This window comes from Furipterus horrens, unplaced genomic scaffold, assembly GCF_987537825.1.
Source record: "Furipterus horrens unplaced genomic scaffold, mFurHor1.1.pri manual_scaffold_1, whole genome shotgun sequence".
NCBI lineage: Eukaryota > Metazoa > Chordata > Mammalia > Chiroptera > Furipteridae > Furipterus > Furipterus horrens.
In genome coordinates, this window is record NW_028327171.1 from 83,379,375 (window position 1) to 83,402,931 (window position 23,557).

At 39.1% G+C, this 23,557-nt stretch overlaps 1 protein-coding gene across 8 annotated transcripts in view; it reads right to left on the reverse strand.

The window, feature by feature from the left end:
* The window catches only part of TMEM45A (transmembrane protein 45A), a 55,053-nt gene extending 31,710 nt beyond the window's left edge, over window positions 1-23,343 (reverse strand). For 2 of the 8 annotated variants that reach the window (XM_090276080.1, XM_090276077.1), the window contains exons 1-2: window positions 23,222-23,343; window positions 8,326-8,402 (exon numbers count right to left, since the gene is read on the reverse strand). The gene's annotated coding sequence lies outside the window, so the exon portion shown is untranslated. Of the gene's footprint in view, window positions 1-8,325; window positions 8,403-20,420; window positions 20,601-22,951; window positions 23,027-23,221 lie in introns of all 8 variants that reach the window. The other 6 variants (XM_090276083.1, XM_090276086.1, XM_090276079.1 and 3 more) reach the window with 5 other exon arrangements.
* Between the last annotated feature and the right edge of the window lie 214 nt (window positions 23,344-23,557).

The window sequence follows — 23,557 nt, forward strand, 5'->3', positions numbered from 1 at the left end:
GCTCCAACACTGAGATCATCGGTTGAACTCTGACTCAAGAGGCTCATCCAGGTGATCTAGAATCCACTTATTTCTCAGTTATTGTTGAGATAAAAACGCAGTTAGATTATTGCAATAGAAAGCTTGCAGACCCTCCCTGCCCCCAAGAACATGTCAGCAGACACCTAGGAATTCATCAACTTGAACTTGGGAAACACTGGGATAACAAATTAGGAAAAACTGTACCCAAATCGTTAACAAGGGAAAATGTCTCTTTTTATAAACGTTTCTGTTCATAGCTGGAGAAGAAATTATATAATTTAGAACTTTACAAACCATAATAAATTAGTAAATTCAGGCACTGGTAAGCAAAGATTGCTGACATCCAAGAAAGGCAAGCCAACAAGGTGGGCCTGAAGTGTTATTGCAGAACAGTAATATGGGTGCACTCCTCTCTATATTACAAACATACAGGAAAGGTAGGGGCAGAGAAGCATGTTAGCTGACACAGAGATGCAACCAGTAAAATCCTGGTGATGCGAAATTTAACAAGACAAACTCGTTTTTCCACAGAAAAACATTTAAGCAAAAACAAACAGAGATGAAAGGAGAACTCGCACATCAACAGATACTCCTCTAAATCATATCTGTAATTGCAATGTGTGGGCTTTATGTGGATCTTAATTCAAACAAAAATAATTCAGGATTTTTAATTTCATAAGAGTGATAATAGTATTGTGTTTTATGTTTTATTTTTTTAATCTTTATTTTTTAGAGAGAGATATATTGAAATATTATAAATGAAATAATATGACAGATTAATTTCAAAATTGTAAGAGTTAATTTTATATATCAAATTAGCTAAATCCATAATACCCAGTGCTTCATCAGACACCAGTCTAGATGTTGCTGTGAAGATATTTTCAATATGTGCTCAACATTTAAATCAGTAGACAGTGGGCAAAGCAGATTATCCTACACACAACGGGAAAGCAGAGAGAATCTAATCATTTGAAAGCCTTAAGAGTAAAAAGGAAGAAGTAATTCTGCCTCCAGGTTGTGTTCCCAATAGGAACTGCAACATCAACTTTTCCCTGGGTCTTCAGCCTGCTGGCCTGAGCTATAGAGTTCAAACTTGCTAGCCCCCATCATCCCAAGGGTCAATTCCTTAAAATAAATAAATAAACAAACAAACAAAGAAATCTCTCCATCTATTTATACACACACACACACACACACACACACACACACACACACACACACACACACACCGTTTTGTTCTGTGTTCTCTAGAGAATCATGACTAATACAGGAGAAGTGGGTGGGAAAATTGAACAAAATTGGCCATGAGTTAGTAAGTGTTGGAACTATGTAACGGCTACATTATACTATTCTCTCTATTTTTGTATCTTCTTTGGATTTTCTAGTTAAAACATTGGAAAGGGTAAAAAAGAAATGGGAGAGACTCGTTTTCTTCTGTCATGGGGTCTGATGATAGAATAGCACATCAGGAATCAACTCTGTTCTGAGAAACCCCAGGCTGAGAGCCCAAGACTCCCACAGAAATTAAAGCTGGAAAGCCTTGGCCTTGGAGATGACTCTTCCCTTGATCTTGAACTCCCAAGTCTAATTTAGACTGCTCCCCACCTGGCCCCACAGCACCTGCACTGCTCTTTACACAGCCCTTCTCTCCCAGTTTTACACTTGATCTCTTCTCACTATCCAGGAGCTCCTTGCTAATCAAAGTATCAAGCTTGCATTCAAAAATAATTATAATTCATGAATGAACCAAAGAAGTGTTACTCTTATGCCAACTCATATGTTACCGCCTTATAGCCCTTATTTTCTTCTGTTAATTGTTATGGCCTACAACTAACTGCTCCACTTTAAAATTTCTTTATATCTTCTGATTTCTAATATTCACTCCCTACCAAACAAGAATCTGAGGTCTCACTTGGGGGAGAGAGGGCAGACACTGGCATTCACCATCATAGAACTTTGTAAAATGAAACTTCAAAATCCCTCTTCTGGACAGGAAACAAAATTGCAGCCAACAAGAAGCCTAATTTTCAGTGCTTTCTTTCCAGTCACCTAATCAGCAAAACACTCTGTCCCTAGAACATGTTATGAAAAGTCATTCTTTTACAAAGGTCTGCCCTGAGGTGACAGAATTTCAATGTGAATGGTCATTTAAATGAACTGCTTCTTTGGCTTTGTCATAGTATTCTGCATGGTTTGGAAATAAATTTTTTTATTTTATAATTGGAGTGAAAAAAAAAACCTAAAATATCCCATCTTATAAATTTTTAAAATGAAAAAAAGAAAAATCCCACACCAGCTTTTCTTTTGAATCTAACTTACGGATGGAGAGAGAAACTCTATGAGAAAAAACGAGACAACAGCATTTAAACCCCAACCTCCTTTAAATTCAAGTTTAGACAAGACAAAGTGTAGAGCTGTACAGCCCAGTGTGCTCCATGGGAGATGCTCTGACTCCTGCATAGGAAAGTGAGAGGTCTGAATGAGTGCGAGTCTCCTTTCTGCCTGCCTCTTCCCCTGTCCCCTGACTTGACCCTTAAAATCATTACCTCATCCCAAAGAAATCTTCACCTTTGCTTTTACCCTCACCTCACACAAGGCCAGGTATACATTCATGACCAAACTTCAAAGTAAATGAGAATGAACAGAGGGGAATAAGAAGCATGAGAAACTTCTGCCTGGCTGCCAGAGTCTGAATTGGGCTGTGTGTCCATGAAGAATTGCATGACTCTGAGGAAACCATACATAAGCCTTTCTTTGAAAGAAATCTTAAAGGTCCCCAGAAAATGTGTCCATAGCCGATGTTGACAGCTATGCAAGAATGTCACCCTTGTTTTCAGTTCCTGCCTTTCACTACTTGGTAGCACTCTGAGCATCTGGAGGTAGACTTGCCACATTTAACAATAACAGCAGTACAGAATATTAGTGAAATTTGAATGTCAGGTAAACAAATGGTTTCTAGCATAAGTACATCCTATGTATTGCATGCATTATTTGAAATTCAAGTCTCACTGGTAACCCTGTGCTGCATATGGTAACCCATGAAGGCATTTTCCTGGGGTAAAAGAACATTGCAAGAGCTCAGAGTGGAGATTTCTTAACAATACCCATGAAGCTAGTGATGACATTAACACTAAAGTGCCACATGAAAATTAGAAAAAAACAAGAATATTTGTGTCTCCATTAGGGGATCACTTTAAAAAGTATATGATTGTCTAACCACTATGCTGTATATCTGAAACTAAAATGAAATAATTTTAATGTAAATTATAATTGAAAAATAAATATATATATTATAATTTTTTATAAAGAATATTTCTGTCTCCCCCAAAATAAAATCCATGCATCAGGGGTTGGCATGTTTCTTTAAGAGCTCTCAGGTTGACTTCGCTGTGGCTTCTGAATATTTCCAAATCTCTACTTAAACATCCTATGCTTTTCTGAATTGCACCCTGGTTGTTTTTCTTAATCAAAGTTCTCCTTTGCTTCATTTATACAGAGAGAATTTGGTCTAAAATGTTGGTGACCTCATCAGGTAAGCTGAAGTTGTCTGGGTCAAGGTTCCATTGTAAGAGGCCATCTGGATTGGTGTGAGTATGTCCTTTACTCTTAAAATCAACAGATACTAAAAGGACAACCACGATCAAATTGAGGGATGCAATGGGGAGGGAACCTAGAAATTCTATGATGTTAAAAATGGGTCATTCTCTTATTTGAAAAGGTGGAAATCATTGATCTAGGACAATTTCCAATGCTTCTTCCAACTTTTCATTATTCCCAGTATTCTGATAAAAGAGCCACCAAATCATTGTTTTTCACTGGTTCTTCTGAAAATTGGTTCTGAGCAAGTAACATAAGAGAGGAAAGTCTTGGGGCCCAAACTAAGAAGGACTGTCAAAACAGTGGTCAAGTGCGATGGGCACTAGACTTCTGGCCAAGATGGAGGCCTAGACTGACACGCTCTGTCTTCCTCCACAACTAAGAGGGAATACAACTACTGCAAAACCAGAAATAGAGGTTCCAGAAAATAAAGCTACATGGAAGTCCAATGTATGAAGTTATAAACAAGTGGTGCTCGTCCAGACGGGTAGGAGGGGTGAAGCCAGGCCTGAGAGGTCAGCTGTGCTGGCGGCGATAGCAATGGTGATGGTGGCGGGATGGCAGTAAGTACAGACACCCATATTTAAGGGGAGGTGAGAAGCGCCTGAGGAGCACCAGACAAGCTGCAGACAAGACCCGTCAGCTTGCGATTCCAATGCCGGGGAAGGCAGATCCCCATTGCCTTGGACTGTGATGCCCAGAGGGCATGGGGATGGAGAAGCAGTCTCGTAGTCTCTCAGTGGAAAGTAAATGGCAGGAATCCATCTTGGACCCCCACCCCCACAGAAAGTGCCACAGTGTGGTGAGAAGGGTCACCGGGTTGTGACAAGTGCCCCCTATAGCATAGGAGGTGTGACAGCCCCGCCCAGGAAGCAAAGCTAAACACAAAACTGTTGGGATGGCAGAGATTATGATAGAAATCCCAGTGATGCAGCTGACAAGACAGCAAATATCTAACCTAATGAAGCAGCAGATAGGAAATCTTTCTGAGGCACAGTTCAGAGCTTTGGTTATACAAATGCTTACAGACATAACAGTAGATCTTAAACAAGACAGGAAAGAAATGAAGGCTAGTCCTGCTGAAATGAACAAAAACACATATAAAACTAGTGGTGAGGGCAAGAAAACCAGGGATCAAATCAACAAATCAGAACATAGGGAAGGAAAAAACAGTCAACCAGTGCAGAAAGAGGAAACGAAAAGTGAGGAAAATGAGGAGAGGCTCAGAAACCTATGGAACAGCTGTAAGCAGGCCAACATCTGAATCATAGGGTTGCCAGAAGGTGAAGAAGATCTTTAAATTGAAAAATTATGTGAAAAAATAATGAAGCAGAACTTCCCTAACTTGGGGAAGGAAATAGACTTACAGGTCCAGGAAGCACAGAGAGTTCCAAAGAACTGGACCTAGGGAGAACCACTCCAAGACACATTATAATCAAAATGTCAAAAATTAAGGATAAAGAGAGAATCTTAAAAGCAGCAAGAGAGAAGGAGAGAATTATGTACAAAGGGGTCCCAATTAGACTATCAGCTGATTTCTCAAAAGATACTCTACAGGAAAAAATGGAATGGCAAGAATATTCAAAGGAATGAAAATCAAAAACCTACAACCATGATTACTCTATCCAATGAAGCTGTCATTCAGAATAGAAGGGCAGAGAAAGTGCTTTTGGGACAAAGTAAAACTGAAGGAGTTCATTAGATCCAAACCACTGTTATATGAAATGTTAAAGGGACCTGTTTAGTAGAAAGAGGATCAAAACTATGAACACTAAAATGAAAACTGTATCACAACAACCAACAACAGAAGTTAAGGAATTGAAACAAAGGCAAACTAAGTAGGCAATGAGAGTGGGAAAAGAATTATAGGTATGGGGAACATTTTGGGGGGAGGTCAGAGGGGAGGGGGAAGGAGGGAAAGGGAGGGAGATGGTACAGGAATTAAGAAGCATAGTAGGAGGGAGTAGAGTAGACAGGAAGATGTTGAGAAGAACTATATGCGCAACCAATGGGCATGGACTAAGGGTAGGGGACAACTGGAGGGAGGGATGTCACTGGGTGGAGAGGAACAAAGGGAAAAGAAATTGGAACAAGTGTAACAACATAATCAATAAAGCATATTTTTAAAAAAATATATTATATTAATTTTGTTTCTTTAGACAGATTTAACAAATACAGATTGAGGACCTAATATACAAAGCATCTAAATTCCTGTTGGTGTTTTGTTCCTTTTCTTATAGTCAAATGCTACCGTTATTTATTTGTTTGTTTATTTAATATTTAAGTTTTTAATTTATTAATTTCAGAGAGAGAGAAATATCAATTTGTTGTTCCATTTATTGATGCATTGAATTGGTTGTTTCTTGTATGTGCCCTGACCAGAGATGAAACCCACAATGTTGGCATAGCAAGATGACACTCTAACTCACTAAGCTACCTGGCCGGGGCTATTTAATTTATTTTCTAGATGTCAGCTTTCAGTGAAACCCTCCTTCTTTCATTAGCATACCTAAAACTCAGACCATTCCTCCACCCCCAGCACTCTTCTCAGCACTTCCCACCCTCTGCCATACTATGTACTTTGCTGCTTCATGTATTGTCTGTGCCTTACCCCACCACTAGGATATCAGTTTCATGTGTGCAAAAATTTATGTTTTTTAATTTTCTTTCTCCCATTCCTTCACCTCTTCCCCCTTGGCAATCATTAGCTTGTTCTCTGTATTTATGGGTCTGTTTCTCTTTTGTTTATTCATTTATTTTGGATTTTTTTTTCTTTTTTTAGATTTCACATATGACATCATATGGTATTTGTCTTTCTCTGCCTGACTTATTTTACTTAGCATAATACCCTCTAGGTCCATATCATATCTTCTTTATCCATTCATCTATTGATGGACATCTTGGTCACTTCCATATCTTGGCTATTATTAGTAATGCTGCAGTGATCATGGTGCATATATCTTTTCAAATTATTGTTTTTGTTTTCATTGGATGAATACCCAGAAGTAGAATTTCTGGATAGTTTTATTGCAGTTCTATTTTTAATTTTTTGAGGAATCTCCTTATTGTAATCTATAGTGGCTGCACTAATTTATAATCTCATCAAAAGTGTGCAAGGGTTCCCCTTTCTCCTCATCCTCTTCAGCACTTATTATTTGTTGATTTATTGGTGATAGCCATTATGACAAGTGTGAAGTGATACCTCATGTGGTTTTAATTTGAATTTCCCTAGTGATTAGTGATGTTGGACATTCTTTTACATGTCTTTTGGCCTTCTGTATGTCCTCTTGAGAGAACTGTCTATTCAGATCCTCTGCCCATTTTTAAATTGAATTGTTTGGGTTTTTGGGGGTGTGTGTGTGTAAAGTTGTGTGAGTTATTTATATATTGTGAATAGTAGCCCCATATTAGATGTATCATTTGCAAATTATCTTCTGCTATTCGGTAGATTGTCTTCGTTTTGTTGATGGTTTCCTTCACTGTGCAAAAACATTTTAGTTTCATGTAATCCCTTTGTTTATTTTTACTTTTGTTTCCCTTGTTCAAAGAGATGTAGTCAAAAAGTGTGAAGAACAATGTCAGAGTTTACTGCCTATATTTTCCTCTAGAAATTTCATAGTTTCATGTCTAGCATTTAAATCTTTAATACCATAGTAATTTAGATGAGGTAGTTTATAGATATTTTGATCTCCATAAATGAGTTGTTGAAAACTTACTTTTTTATTCACTTTCATTTATTCTCACTTTGCAAATACAGGATGGGGCACATGTAGGTTTACAGTTATGAGTACATGAAACACAGAGCTTATTCTTGTATTATTCCATATGAACTACTGTAAACCTATTTTTGCCCACCTGTATTTATGCTGCTCTAGCTCTTAACCAGGTATTATATTCCTCTCTTATTGATAATATGTTGCATATTATATCTTCCAAAGAGATAAGTAAAAAAGAAGACAAAGTATCTTGTTCAGTGACTTCTGATGTAGATGGCCCCTCAAATTATATATATGTATATATAATAATTTTAATTATATTTATATATTTTAAGTACCTATTTTAAAATACTGACATTAACAAATGATATATACTTTCATGTCTTTATCTAAAAAAAATTGAGAAACATTATTCTAGCCACATTAACTCACTCTCTGCCTTTGACTGAAAATATAAAAGTCAATGTTGAACCAAAGCTTTTTTTCATTTAAGTCTTCTTAGTTTGTAAAAGACCCTGCTTAATGACTTAGGGGACTCTGAAGCACAGTGTTTTCTTTGTAACTTTATTTGAGTTGTGACCAGTCTGTTGCAATCCAAAACTAATAAACTATTTTTTTCCAAAAAATAAAACTTACAAAAAAACAAAAACAAAAATCTAGAACTATTTGAGAAAATAATCTCTTCTTCTTCTTTTTTCTTCTATTTAAAATAACAGAGTTCTTCATGTTTCATTTGCCTTAAGTCTATCTGTAGTACTATCCTAAAAGACATCCCCTATGAGAAGACCTCAAGTTGCCTCCTCATTTTAATGGTGGGTTTTACGCCAAGTCTCAGGAGAAAAAAAAAAGTGAAGAAAGACTGAGTAATAATAATACTTTAAAGTTGTGTGAGACTTTTAACCCTTCAAAGTCCATGATTGATTAATTCTGTGGAGAACCTGGAGAAGTATGATCAGGAACACAGGGAGAAAGAAGCGGTGCTATTACTCACCAAAAGGTTCACAGCTGAGGCGGGACTAGACCTCAGTCTCCTATATTCCCAGCTTCCAGCCTCTTCACTGTTCCTCACTGATGGAAGTAAGAAAAAAGACATCTAGTTAAGAATAGCCCAAAGCAAGTAATAAACCAGAGTAACTGAAATTTGGTGGGGAAAAAAAAAAAAAGGAACAAGCCCCACAAAGGCTATTAAGAGTCTTTCAACTGACCCCTCTGAATCTACTTGGACACACTGAGGGAGTTCAGATGTCCTACACTAGATTGTCTCTTGAGGTCTTATCCAGTTGCTTGACACCACTATCCAGTGTCCCCATCCAGAGTTTCTGGCCAGCATCGAAGGTACATGGAAGTCAAACCCCAGCCCATCACCAGGTATAAGAAGGCTGCTAACTGGCACTAGGGATACAAAGTGAAAGCAGGGCCAGAGGTTTCTGGAGGCACCTCTGTTAATCAGCACAAGTGTAACTCGCCACTTATTTAAATGATGCCCATGAATTAAGAACTTATTTTGGCCTAAGCACCTACGAATGCTTTACCTACAGTGTCTCATCTTATCCACCCATCCCTAAGGGGTAAAAATTAGCCTCCTGGTAGTAACAGAGGGGGAAGCAGAAGGCTTAGAAAAGATAAGTAACTTTTGAAAGGGGTCTCACAACTAGTTAAATGGCAGAGCTGGGATTTGAACTTGGTCTGGCTAACTCTGGAACCCATGCTCCTACTAATATGCTCTTTCCCTTCCCTGGGGGACAGTGCAACTCGGTGTTTGAAGAACAGTGAGGACTCCAGTATGCATGACCCAGAAGGTGATGCAGGGCAGGAGTGGAAATATAGGAAGAAGGCTGGAGGTGAGCCTTCAAAGACTGCTCAACACCAGCTGAAGAGGCTGCCAGTCCTGCTGCAGGTTGAGCTTCCCCAGGTGCTGTGTCATGACGGTGAAAAAGGAGAGAGATGCAGCAACTCCTGGCAAACTGCTCCACTGTCAGTATCAGGAAGCTCGTGAACACTTGGAAGCAGGGAATTGACATGGCCTCAATGGTATTTCAGGAAGGTTAATTTGGCAGCCGTGCACAGAAGATATTAAAGGGAGCAGGAGGCTGGAGACAAGACCCTCATTTTTGAGATGACAAGTCTGTGCCAAAACAGAGTAGTGGGAACAGGGGCAAAGAGACACGCATGAGCATTCCCCACCATGCAGAAGAACTGAACAGGCCCTGGAGACCAGCAGAGCCAAGATTGGTTTATGAGGGTCTGAAGAAAAAGAGTAGGAAAGACCCTCCCAGAGCCAGTAGTCACCCCAGGGACCTGTCTCTTCTGTCTCCTTACCAGACCACAAGCTCCAATGAGTCTGGGAACCTTCTTACGTCTGGCAGCCCCACTGCTTTCCTGCATTGCCCTGGAGTTTGGTAGACTCAACAAATACTGACTGGCAGTCTGTTTCCTCTGCCTGGAATGCTCCATTCGCACTTGTGCCTGGAACTCTATGTTGGAAGGTCTGCCTGCAGGCCCAACACAATATCCAAGAGGCCTCTGTGACCACTTAGCCTAACTTAGTCCCTCAGTTTTTCTCCCCATAGAAATGTTTCTTCATAGTACTTACTACAATGTGGACTTTATATTTGGTTTCTTAAATGTGCTTTTTACTTCTTTTTTGTTGTTTTCATTGTCAATTGTAGTTTTCTATCTTCCCCCACTAAGCTCCACAAAGTCAGTTTTTCCTTTTACCACTGAGTACCCAAAAGCCAGCACAGTGATGTCCCACAGAAATAAAATATAAGCCACACTTTTAAAAATAAGGAGATACAGGTGAAATTAATTTTAACACCATATTTTATTTAACCAAATATATATGAAATGTTATTTAAACATGTGATCTAGAAAAAAATTATTCACTAAATAGTTTACATTCCTTTTTCCTTGGAGTAAGTCTTAAACTACTGTGTTTTATACTTTTAGCATATCTCAATTGGGACTAGCCTCCTGTCAAGCATTCCCTAGCCATATGTGGCTAGTGGTTACTATAATGGACAATATAGATCCTTGGAGGATGTTTGACATGTATTAGTTACTTAATAAAAAGTTGACTCTTGAAAAAGGGAGGCTGGGAAGAGAAGAAAGAAGGACAAAAGGGAGACAGAAAAGATAAAAGGAGAGAAAAACTAACATTTGTCAGGTATTTACTACATTAGGTTCTTTCATATACTAATAAATTATGTAATTTAATTCTCATATCAAAGGTGAAATAGGCATTATTATAGCCATCTTCATATATGAGGACACTGGCTTGGAGGTGGCATATAACTTGCCCAAGATCACATTGTCTTTTGAGTGAAAGAAGCAAGATTCAGAATGCAACCTCCCTTCCCCAGCTGTGCTAACTGTTCTCACAGACACCAACACAAGTCTTTTCAAGCCAGACTGCTATCTAAATCTCTCTCTTCCCCACATGAAACATCCCAGGGCTCCTCTAAGATATTGTTTTGAATCTCACAGACACACTCATCTTAAAACTATGATCTGACTGTTGCAGTCTAACATGGGACTCTCCCCATCCTCTTGAAACATGTTTTAGAGGGATCATAATCTCATTTGCTGCCATCCATCAGGACTCTCCTATAACCAAAAAAAAAAAAAAATGGTGGCATTTGATATTCCTCAGTTACGCCAAGCTCTTAATATGCCTCCTTAGTTCTGTTTAATTTTTTACTGCCAGAACCCTTTCCTTCTTCACCTGATAAATACACGTGATTCAGTTCAAGAAAAAAGAAGTAAGAAAGAGATGGAAAAAAACTCAATTCAGCAGTCATCTCATTTCAACCAAGGCATCTCCCTGACCCACTCTCTAAGTGTGATGGTCCTCTTTTCTATGTTTCCTAAGGCACTGCCTCTCATGGAATTTTTCATGGACACTGTCATTATACATCTAATCCTCACTGGACTGTACGCTTCTGGAAAGCAAGAACTATTTATCTTTCATCTTTATGTCCTTATTGCTCAGCATTTATTGAATGGGTTGTTAAATAAGTAGATAAATGAATTGATGGATTCATGAGATTGCTTACACCCTTATTCCAGCATAAGAAGCAATACCTGGTACCACACAGTCCAAAGAGTTAAAAGAGAGCTAGAGCTTTCTTGCAATGTCTGCAGTCTATTTAGGCCAGCTATCAAAGTGTAAGTCACAAATATACGACAGACAGCATAAGCAGAGCACCCTGTGAAGCAATGTTCTGAGCTGTACAGAAAATGTAGTGAAGTTGGGATTTGTCCCCACCATGTTAGTTGGGAAATATTTAGGAATATGGTGAGTAGGAAGAAGCACGCTGAGCAACAGAATGTGTCCACATAGCCAAGGAGCCCAGACACATTGACCTTGAGAGAACAGAGGACATGTAGTGCTGGTATCCATCTAACCTGCAGGATAGTAGCAGATGGTGGTGACCACAGTGAGCAAAGGGCAGTACCACAGGAGCTTAGTTCTCCCTAACTCACAACACCCTAGGCAAGCATGTTCACCCTCTGGGGATACCTACAGAAATGTTTATAGATGGGACTTTTGACTATATCTTGAAATTATGAACTGCATTAGGTCTTGAGCCAGAGCTTCTAAGCTCTGGTGTGCCCCTAGTGGATACAGTGTACCAGAAGGAAATAAAAATTCCTTCAGCCCCAGGAAAAGCCAGGTGAGTGTAAAACGTGGGTGGCGGGAGGGGTAAAGGCCTAGGAAAGCCAGAAACCACTGGCCTATTGCCCAGGAATAAGACCTTGCCTCTGCATAGTGTCATGTTCTATATATATTGTGACATGAAATATGTTGCAAAGCATTGAGCTAGACTATATGAGGTGAATGAACAGCACCCTTTAAAAAAATATTTCTTTTTCATAGAGCCTAGTGGGTAGAGTCATAGATATGATGGTAACTAGGATCTGGCCCAACAGCTTCTCAGGACTGCGAGCTCTCAAGCATAAGTATAGATCAAGGCCAACCTATTTGTGTGTGTTTCTGTGAATTCAGATAGAAGATGGAAGACTTTAATTTTGCACCATTTATAATAAATAATAAAAATAACCAACAAAAGTAAGTCCAGTGTCCTCAACAAAGACATACACTCCTGAAAATTTTTTAAAAATCAAGGCAAGTGGTACTTTATCCTCCAAATAGCCCATATTTCCTGATCATGAGAGGCAAATCAGGGGCCAGAATCAGCCCAACAACTACTGCCTGGCACCTCCCACCTCCCTTCCAGGCCCCTTAGAAATTAGAAACCCTCATGGAATTTCTCATGCATACCATCATTATATCCTCAAAGACAAGGTGGAAAGTGAAAGGGAAGGGACTGATTGTCAGTGGAGCTGGGCCCATTACCCCCATACCCAACATTTAATTTGCTCTCCTGCCACTATTTGCCATTGGCTTTTTAAGCATAGGTCTAAACTCAGGGTTGGACAGAGGTGAGCAGACACATAACCAGAGAACCACATTGCTACTTGTGAGAGAACTAGAGCTGTTAGGAAAGTATGGCTTCTATTAAACTTCTACTCTATTGGAAACAACAAACAAAAACCAACACTTCTCCCCACATTACTAAGATGTTCAGAAATATACTCCATACTCAGGGCAAATGGGCACATGAGGAAGGCAGACACTGATGTGGCAAGGAGGTTCTGGTCACTCCAAACAGGTGCAAGACCAGTCCCACCAGTCAGAGTGGCTCTGGCTGGCACCACTTTCCTGTGATCTGAGTGGGCAGGAGAAGACCAACTCCATCTGGCACCAGACAGTGCCAAGGGTGTGTGTGTGTGGTGCGCTGAAGTTAGTGTGGCACTACAAGAGCTCTAGCCAAGGAAAACCTAACATCTGAGATGTAGATAAGACCTGCCAGAGTGCAGCAGACACCAAAAAGGGGAAACCAAAGTGAATCCCCAGCACACACTACCTCAGCCAGAGATGCAGTTGTCACCTGACTTCATCTGTGCAACGCTGCCAGTGAGTAGCTGAACACATGCCGAAGGAATCTGTTCTACTAAATCCCAAATTAAAAGTCATCCAAGGCCTTCACAGAGATACACTCTCTAAACTTTGCTCCCAGCTTTTAATAGGGTTCTTCAACATTTGGAGGTGACTGGAATGCAAGTATCTTCCTTCCCTACAGGTAATGAAATGTTCACCACTCATCTATCATGGGCCAAGGGAGAATTAGGGCATCTCCTTGATGTGAATCCCACCCTGATACTGTCAATTTTGCCTCCAGGTCCCATCCTGACAGTGATACAATGATATCATGATGACTTCAACCTTTTTGTTTCCCATTATTCCTCTGCCTCCTAGACCAAGAGGGAAAGTGAGATGTGCTTCTTGGTGATGAGATATACTCTGCCCCTGCTGTCTTTAGGAACATGAAATAGTGAACACAGAGGCTGCTATTGTCCAACAAGATGAAGTCAGGTTGACAGCCTGTGTGCTAGCTTCTCTAAGTGATGCTGAGAGTAGACCAGCACCAGGGGTCACAATGGATCACACCAAACAGCACAGATTTGGAGGTCCCTGTGGAATGTATGTCTCAGGGCAGACAGTTAATTAAAAAAAAAAAAACAAAAAAAAACAAAAAACCTTTCAAGTAAAACCACAAAAGGCAGAAAAAGAGAAGATAAAAATAGGAACCAAAAACAAGGACAATGAATAGAAAACAGTAATACAGTAGATATTAATACAACTATATCAATAATCATTTTGAATGTCAATGGTCTAAATACATCAATTAAAGTTTGTCAGAGTGAATTTAAGAAAAAAGTTTCAGACACATTATGAGATCCAGTCAAGATGGTGGCATAGGCAGACATGGCTCGCCTCTTCAGACAACCATATCAAAATTATAAAATATAGAACAACCATCAGTCAAAACCCTCAGAAACTGAGTTGAATGGTAGCCTGACAATATGGAATTAAAGAAACCACATCAATTGATGAAGCCCGCAAGCTGGTGCCATATCTGAGACTCCATCAACCTAGCTAATACTGTTTTACCTACCTCAGCGATCCCCATAGACTGTACCCCATCCAATTTATGGGCCCACCCAAGCTGCTTTTCTAAATGAATGGCTGATCTTGGCTCATGTTTCACAACTCCCCAAATCCTATCAAACAAGAAACATCTGACCTCAGTAAGCTCCAGGCTTGTTACTACCAGCAGCTAGGTTAGATTCACAACTTGGCTTTGCCCAGGAATCCCTAAGCCCAGCACAAGTAGGAACCATCTCAGATTTCTTTATAGCTCAGGGTGCCCTGGGCAAAACACAGGTTGGGGCTGACCTTGGCCTGCACCATCCAGGAATCCCCAGGGTCAAAACCCAGTGGACCTATACAGACCACATCAGAGTACCACCACCCTTACCCTGAACAGCTGATCCTCCACAGACTGTGGAGATTGGTGGTCAGTGGTCATAGCCAGTCTCTGCAGCTCATTGACCTGGATAAATCCCTCCCATTGATCTGCCAACAGCAACCAAGTCTCAACAGCAAAAGGGGAGTGTACTCAGCCCACATGAAGGACATGCCTTGAGTAGCCAGCTGGAGTGGTAGGGGAGGCTGTGCCACTGGACCCTACAGGACACCTACTACATTAAGCCACACTATCAAGACACAGAGTCAGAACAGCTCTACCTAATACACAGAGACAAACACAGGAAGGCTGTCAAATTGAGGAGGCAAAGAAATATGTTTCAATAAAAGTATAGAACAAAACCCCAGAAAGAGTTAAACAAAATGGAGATAGCTAACTTATCAGATGCAGAGTTCAAAATGCTAGTAATAACGATGTTCAGAGAAATTATTGAGTATGGCCACAAAATAAAGGAAGAAGTGAAGGTTATACAAAGTGAAATAAAGAAAAATATGCAAGGAACCAACAGTGATGGGAAGGAAGCTGGGATTCAAATAAACAATTCAGAACAAAAGGAAGAAATAAACATTCACCCTAACAGAAAGAAAAAACAAGAATTGAAAAAAATGAAGAGAGGATTAGGAACCTCTTGGACAACTTTAAACATATCAACATCTGAATCATAGGGGTGCCAGGAGAAGAGGAAGAGCAAGAAATTGAAAGTTTATGTGAAAAAATAATGAAAGAAAACTTACCTAATTTGGCAAAGGAAATAGACATGCAAGTCCAGGAAGCACAGAGAGTCCCAAACAAGTTGGACCCAAAGAGGACCACACCAAGACATACCATAATTAAAATGCTGAAGGTTAAAGATAAACAGAGAATCTTAAAAGCAGCAAGAGAACAGAAGAGAGTTACCTACAAAAGATTTTTCATAAACCATCAGCTGATTCCTCAAAAGAAATTCTGCAGGCAAGAAGTATTCAAAGTGATGAAAAGCAAGGACCTACAACCAAGACTACTCTATCCGGCAAAGCTATCACTTAGAATGGAAGGGCAAATAAAGTGCTTCCCAGATGAGGTAAAGCTAAAGGAGTTCATCATCACCAAGTCATTGTGTAAAATGTTAAAGGGACTTATGTAAGGAAAAGAGGATCAAAACTATGAACATTAAAGTGACAACAAACTCACCATTATCAACAACTGAATATAAAAATAGAAACAAAAACAAACTGAGCAAACCAGAATAGGAACAGAATCATAGGTATGGGGATCATTTGGAGAGTTATCAGCTGGGAAGAGGAAGGGGAAGGAAGGGGGAGAAAGGGGGAAATGGTGCCAGGATCAAGAAGCATAATTGGCAGGAACAAAATAGACAGGGGGATGTTAAGAATAGTACAAGAAAAGGTGAAGCCAAAGAACTTACATGCACTACCCATGGACATGAACTAAGAGGGGAAGGGTTGTCAGAGAGAAGGGGGGTATTGGGCAGAGGGGAGTAAAGGGAAAAATCATTGGGACAACAGTAACAGCATAATCAATAGAATATACTTTTAAAAAAAGAAAAAAGATTTAGCCCTGACCCGGTGGTTCAGTTGATTGGAGCATCATCTCATACACCAAAAGGCTGCAGGTTCGATTCACAGTCAGGGCACATACCTAGGTTGTGGGTTTGATCCCCAGTCAGGACTTATACGGGAGGTAATTAATCAATGCTTCTCTCTCACATCAATGTCTGTCTCTCTCTCTGTCTCTCTCTCTCTCCTTTCAACCCTCTAAAATCAATAAACAGGCCTGACTGGTATGGCTCAGTGGGCTGGGCATTGTCCCGCAAACCAAAAGGTCACCAGTTTAATTCCCAGTCAGGGCACATGCCTGGATTGCAGGTCAGGCCTCTGGTTGGGGGCATGTGAGAGGCAACCAGTAAGTGTTTCTGTCACACATTGATGTTTCTCTCCCTCTCCTTCTCATTACCCTCTCTCTAAAATATAAATAAATAAATAAAACCTTTTAAAAAATAAAATAAAATAAATAAACATATCCTCAGATGGGATAAGTAAATAAATAAATAAATAATCCAATTATATGTCATCTACAAGAAACTCATTTTAAATAAAAGATATATATAGATTAAAAGTAAAGGGATGGAAAAAAATATACTATGCTAACCCTAATCAAAAAAAGTGGCAGTAGCTATATTAATTTTGAGAGAGATCTCAGAACAAAGAAACTTATCAGGAAAAAGGAAGGACAATGCATAATAATGAAGGGGAAAATTCTCCAAGGAGATACAAAATGACTTTAATATTGATTCTCCTGACAACAGAGCCATGAGGCAATGCATGAAGCAAAAATTGATAAAAATGCAAGAAGAAACAGATGAATTTGCTATTCTAGTTGGACAGTAACACCCCCTATCAGAAATGGACAGATCCAACAAGCAGAATATCAGTAAGGTCTAGTTAAACTCAATAGCAGCATCAATAAACTGGATGTAATTGACATCAGTAGACTACCCCATTAAACAACAGCAGAATACACATTGCACTCAAGCTCACATGAAACATTCATCAATATTCGGGACCATAAAACACATTTGAACAAATTTAAAAGGTTAGAATCTAAAATACATGCTCTTACACGATATATGTAATTAAACTAGAAATCAATAACAGAAAGATAGCTAGAACACCTTAAACAACATGATTCTAAATAACAAATGGAACAAAGAAAAAAATTTTAGAGAAATTTAGAAATATTTTTGAAAACAAAAATACAACTTATCAGTACTTGTGGATTGCAGCAAAAGCAGTGCTTAGTAGGAACTGTATGGCATTGAATACATACCTTATAAAAAGAAGAAAGCTCTAAAATGAATAATATAAGCTTCCAATTAGAAAAATAGGAGCAAATTAAATCCAAAGTAAGCAGAAAAAAGAAATAATAAGGCTTAGGACAGAAATTAGTAAAACTGAAAACAGAAAATCAATAGAGAAAATCAACAAAACCAAAAGTGGGTTCTTTGAAAGAAAAATCAATAAAATTAATAAACTGCTAGCCAGGCTCACTAAGAAAAAAAGAAGACACAAATTACTAACATCAGAAATGAAAGAGAGATCATCATTAAGAGATTCTGTGAAAATTAATGGGATAATAAAAGAATAGTATGAACAACTCTATACCCACAAATTTGATAGCCTAGGTGAAAGGGACCAATTCTTTGACAGACACAATCTACCAAACTCACCCACAATTTGAATAGGCCTATATCTATTAGAGAAATTGAATAGGTAATTAATAATATTCCAAAACAGAAACCACAAGGCTCAGGTGGGTTCACTGGTGAATGTTATCAAACATTTAATAAAGATATTTTATCAATTCTATACTATCTCTTAGACGGAGATAGAAGCAAAAAGAATACTTCCTAATTTATTCTATGAGGCTAGCATTACCCTAAAACCAAAATCAAACAAAGACATTTCAGAAAACAAAACCATAGACAGACCAATACATGTCACAAACACAGATGCAAAACTTCCCAGCAAATTATTATCAAATAAAATACAATAATGTATAAAAATAATTAAATACTGCCACAAAGTGAGATTTATCCCAATTGTACAAAGCTTGTTCAATATTTGAAAATCAATTAATATAATCCATCACAACAATAGACTAAAGGAGAAAAATCACAAAATCATACTGATAGATGCAGAAAAAGCACTTGATGAAATTTAATATGCATTCATGATTGAAAAAACAAAATGCTCAGCAAACTAAGATAGAGGGGAACTTCCTCAACTTGATAAAGAATATCTACAAAAATCTAAAGTTAACATCATACTTGATGGTGAGAAATTAGAAGCTTTTCTGCTAAGATCAGGAAAAGACAAAGATATTCCCTCTCACCACACCTTTTCAATATTGGACTTAAAGTCTTAATTAATACAGTAAGACAAGAAAGGGAAATAAAAGGTAAACGTTGGGAAGGAAGAAATAAAACTATTTTTGTTCATAGATAATCATCTATGTAGAAAATTTTTTAAATTTCAACAAAAAATTTTCTGGAACTAATAAGTGATTATAGCAAGACTTCATTATACATGGTTAATATGTAAAAGCCCATTTTCCCATATACCAGCAATAAACAAGTACAATTTGAAATTTAAAACATAATGCCATTTACATAAGCACCAAAAAATAATGAAGTACTTAGATAAAATCTAATAAATTATGTACAATATCTATATGAGGGAAATTATAAACACTGATGAAAGAAATCAATGGAGAGATATAACATGTTTGTGGATAAAAGACTCAATATTGTCAAAATATCTTTTCTTTCAAACTTGGTCTATAGATTCATACCCCCCAGTTGGGGGTATGCGAGAGGCAACCAATTGATGTTTCTCTCCCTCTTTTTCTCCCTCCCTTCCTCTCTCTCTAAAAATAAATAAAATCTTTATTAAAAAAATAAACACAAACTTTACATCCTTCACGAAAGTTAACTCAACATGTATCATAAACCTAAATGTACAATGTAAAACAATACAACACTTAGAAGACAACACAGAAAAAAACTTTATTCCAATTAAAAACTTCTGCTCTAAAAAGACACTGTCAAGAGAAATAGAAGACAATGGAGAAAACATTTGCAAGAGATATGCCTGATAAAGGATAGTTATCCAAAATATACAAAGAACTCTTAAAACTCAATAATAAGAAAGCAAAAAGAAATTGAAGAAGTCACAAATACATGAAAGATAATTCATGCATATGAATTAAAAGAATTAATATTATCAATATTTCCATACTACCCAAGGCAATCTACAGATTAAATGCTATCCTTATTGAGGTTCCAATGGCATTTTTCACAGAAATAAAAGAAACAACCTTAAAATTTGTATGAAACCACAAAACACCATGAATACCCAAAGTAGTCTTGAGAAAAACACAACAAAGCTAGAAGAACCACATTCTCTAATTTCAAATTATATTACATGGCTATAGTAATCAAAACAGTATGGTATCAGCATAAAAACAGTCATATAGATTAATGAAGCAAAATAGAGAGCCCAGAAATAAACCCAGGCCTATATCATCAATTAACATATGACTAAGGAATGGAATAAAGACAGTCTTTTTAATAGATGGTATTGGTAAAATTGGACAGATACATGCAAAAGAATGAAACTGAACAAGTATCTTACACCACACACAAAAAGCAACTCCAAATGAACTAAAGATGTGAACATAAAACCTGAAACCATGTAACTCCTAAAAGGAAGCCTAGGTGGTAAGATCCTTAATATCTTGGCAATGATTGTTTTGGATTTGACACCAAAAAGCACAGGCAACAAAATCAAAAATAAACAAGTGGAACTACATCAAACTAAAAAGCGTCTGCACAGCCAAGAAAACCATCAACTTGCATCTTAACACTGCCCCAAAGGAAAACCCAAAAATCATATTCTGTGCTCCCAAACAAGTCTTGTTTTCATGAGTCCAAAATGGTGAGGCCCAAGTGAATCAACAGGAAGGAGGTGAGCGGGCAGCAGTCACTTCTTGGTAATAACGAGAGGCACTGTCTAGAAACTGTGTCCAGAACACTGCAGGGGAGCTCTCTTGGTACCTCAGTGGGAGCCAGCTCTGTCCAAGCCAGTGGGGACATCATCTGGCTCTAGCCCAGGAAAGCGCCTCCCTGAAATACCTGGCAAGTTCCACAGTCACTTGTGAGATTTAGGTCATCCTCTGCAGGACCACAAGGATTACCACAGCCCTCCAGGGTGACTGCTACAGCTTTCTCAGGTGCCAGATATTTTTCTCGCCGCACCATCATGTTGTTCACTCTGTTGATCTTTTCTGAAATCCCTCTAGTTTATGCCCTCCTCTGTAACAAGACATGTGCTCAAACACAGTTACTCTTGGGGCTTCGCCAACAGGAGGCAAGAACAAGTTTCAACTTTCCCCCAAAGATTATGCCCCAAGTGCATCCTCCTGGAGGGGCCTGTGTCTCCCATGCTAAGGCAATGTATGCACTTGTGCCTGGGAGCACCCCCTCTCAGGAGCAGGCATGTGGCTACATTTGCATCACCAGATGGGAAGGGAAGTTATAATGGGCTCTGTACTCCAACGGAGGCTGGAAACAACCCATCTGGGGGACCATCCCATCCTGTTTGCATGCCAGCTCATTTCAGAAGAATTTAAGGTTGCTTACAAACATTAATAAAGTTGGCAACACAAAATAAAGGTGAATGAGAAAAATGGGGAGTTGAGGGGCTAGGATCTTCTGAATTGAAAGTGGGGAAAGACTGACAGCAACTCAGTGGTCTCTAACTTCCCACCTCGTGCTTTCCCGTCTTTCCTGGTTCTCTGTGAGTCAGCTCTCTTGTCAAAGCAACCAAAGATCTCCGTGTTGCTAAATTCAGTGGCCAGTTCTTTCCTCATCTTACTGAAGCCACTAGCAGAATTTCACAGAACTGATTGCTGCCTCCTCCCTGGGAAATATTCCCCCTTTGTTTTTCCTTTTCACTGGTCCCTCCTTCTTTCTCTGACTACTCCAGTCTCTCAGTTTCTTAAAATTAGAATGTCCTAGAGCTCAGTTTTTAGAACTCTTTTCTCTCCTACCTACCCTCAGCACTGGAGGACCTCATCTTTCTTCATGGCATTAAATACGATGCCACATGCCCACTACTCCCAAAATTCAATCTTTAGCGCAGACTTCTTCCCTGAATTCTAGACTTCTACACACAACCACCCACTTGGCATCTCCACTTGGATGTCTAACATATATCTCAAACTCAAAACTGTCCAAAACAGAACTCCTAATATCCTAGACCAGATCTGGTCTACCTGCAGTTTTCCCGGTGTGATGACATTCTCCCTGCTATTCACATCAAACATTTTGGAGTCATCCCTGACTCCTCTCTCTCACTCACTTCCCACATCCAATCCATCAGAAAATGCTATTGGTTCTACCTCTGAAATATGCCCAGGGTCTGACTCCTTCTCACCACCCCTTCCCCATTCCCGCCACTTTGGTACAAGTCCCAGTTATTACAGTGGTCTCCTAACCGGACTCCCTGCTTCTGCCTTTGCCCTTTCAGACTATTCTCAATACAGGGGCTGTTGAACCCAAGTCCTCAGAAGGGCCCTACCTGATGTAGCCCCCAGCACATGTCCAGCCTTTCTTCCTCATCCTCTCCACTCAAATGCTCGCTACTAGCTACCCTGGCCTCTCTGTTTTCCTTGAACACACCACACTCCCCTCCACCTTTGGGCCCTTGTACTTGCTTCAAATTCACTTCCCCCTTACATCCTCTAAGCTTTTGCTCAAATATTTTTTAACAAAGCCTTCCCTGATCACTCTATTTAAAATTGCAAACTGCCTCAACACCCCATCCCAGTTCCTGCTTTATTTTCCCCATAACACATCCCCTTCTAACACACAACATAATTTATTGGCTCATTTTGTTAATTGCATCTCCCCATATTAGAGTGAAATTTCCATGAGTGCACTTTTTTCCCCCTTCTTTTTCTTTACTGCTTCATCTCTGGCTTTTAAACTGTGCCTGGGATGTAGTAAATAGTTCAGTACGTAAGTGCTGGATGGATGGATGGATGGATGGATGGATGGATGGATGGATGGATGAATGGATGGATGAATGGATGGATGGATAAAACATAAACTTCAATTGCCAGATTTCTGAGTCCCAGAGGAGCAAAGTGTCACAAATCAAGTGAAGTAGAATTCATCATTTAAGACACATAACTTCCCACAACTACTCTTCCTGTTTAACTACAATGCTAGGTCCTAAAATGAAATGTGCACAGCATCAATAGAATTAAGTTAGTCTTAGCTGTGCCTCCATTAAATAAGCAGGCTGGGGAAACACTCGTGGTTACAGGATTTGAGAATGGCAGGCCAGGACTCCAATGGTAGGGAAGGGGGTAACAGGAAGAGTTGGGCAACTAAAGGTAACCAAGTGTTATTGAGTATCTATCATCTGATAGACACTGCACTAGGTTCTTTACTAACATTTTCTCACTAAATCCTTAGCACCCTGTGAAGCAGATATTATTACCCTCATTTTACAAATTTAAAAAAACCCTGAAGTTCAGAGATATTAAGTTATTTGCATAATCACAAATACACAGAGTCAGGATTCAAACTAGGTCTATATGAATAAAAAATTCTCCCTCTTTCCACACCAGAGGTTACTCTAGAAATAATGGACTAACCTTTGAGTGTTTCAGACCAATTCTCCCTTCCTAGTCATTCATCATTCTTGGTCTCAGTAGATCAAGAACCTAGAACTGGGGCAGATGGGACAAGAAAAAGAGAAACTAAAACTGAGCTTTTGTTTCTTAGTTAATGATAGAAATTCTCCAAAAGAATAATTTTTTTTTAAATAGGCTGAAATGCAACACCTTTCAGTCAATTTTAGGTACACATACTAGCCCACGTGCTCATCAAAAACAAACAGTAGCAGAAAACAATATTAAACTTACCGCAATTTTACCTTCACATAAATTTCTCATGGGTCATGAGTATCGACAATGTGCTGCTCGGTAGCTGACAACCTTGGCGGATGCTTAATGCTCAAGAAAGACAAGCATATTGCACCAGCATCAGCCTTGCAACAGCACCCAGAGAAATCCTTCTTCCTCCCACTCACATGTTTCTTCCTGCCAATGGCCTCCAACTCCACCCAATTTACAGAAACCTGGCCCATAACACCCTGCAATTAATGTCATGAGACATGCGAGTCTGATTGTCAACTTTGGAATGCTTTCAGCTTACCAGAAGACACTGTCCTTTGCAATCCGGGAGGGACTACTAAATCA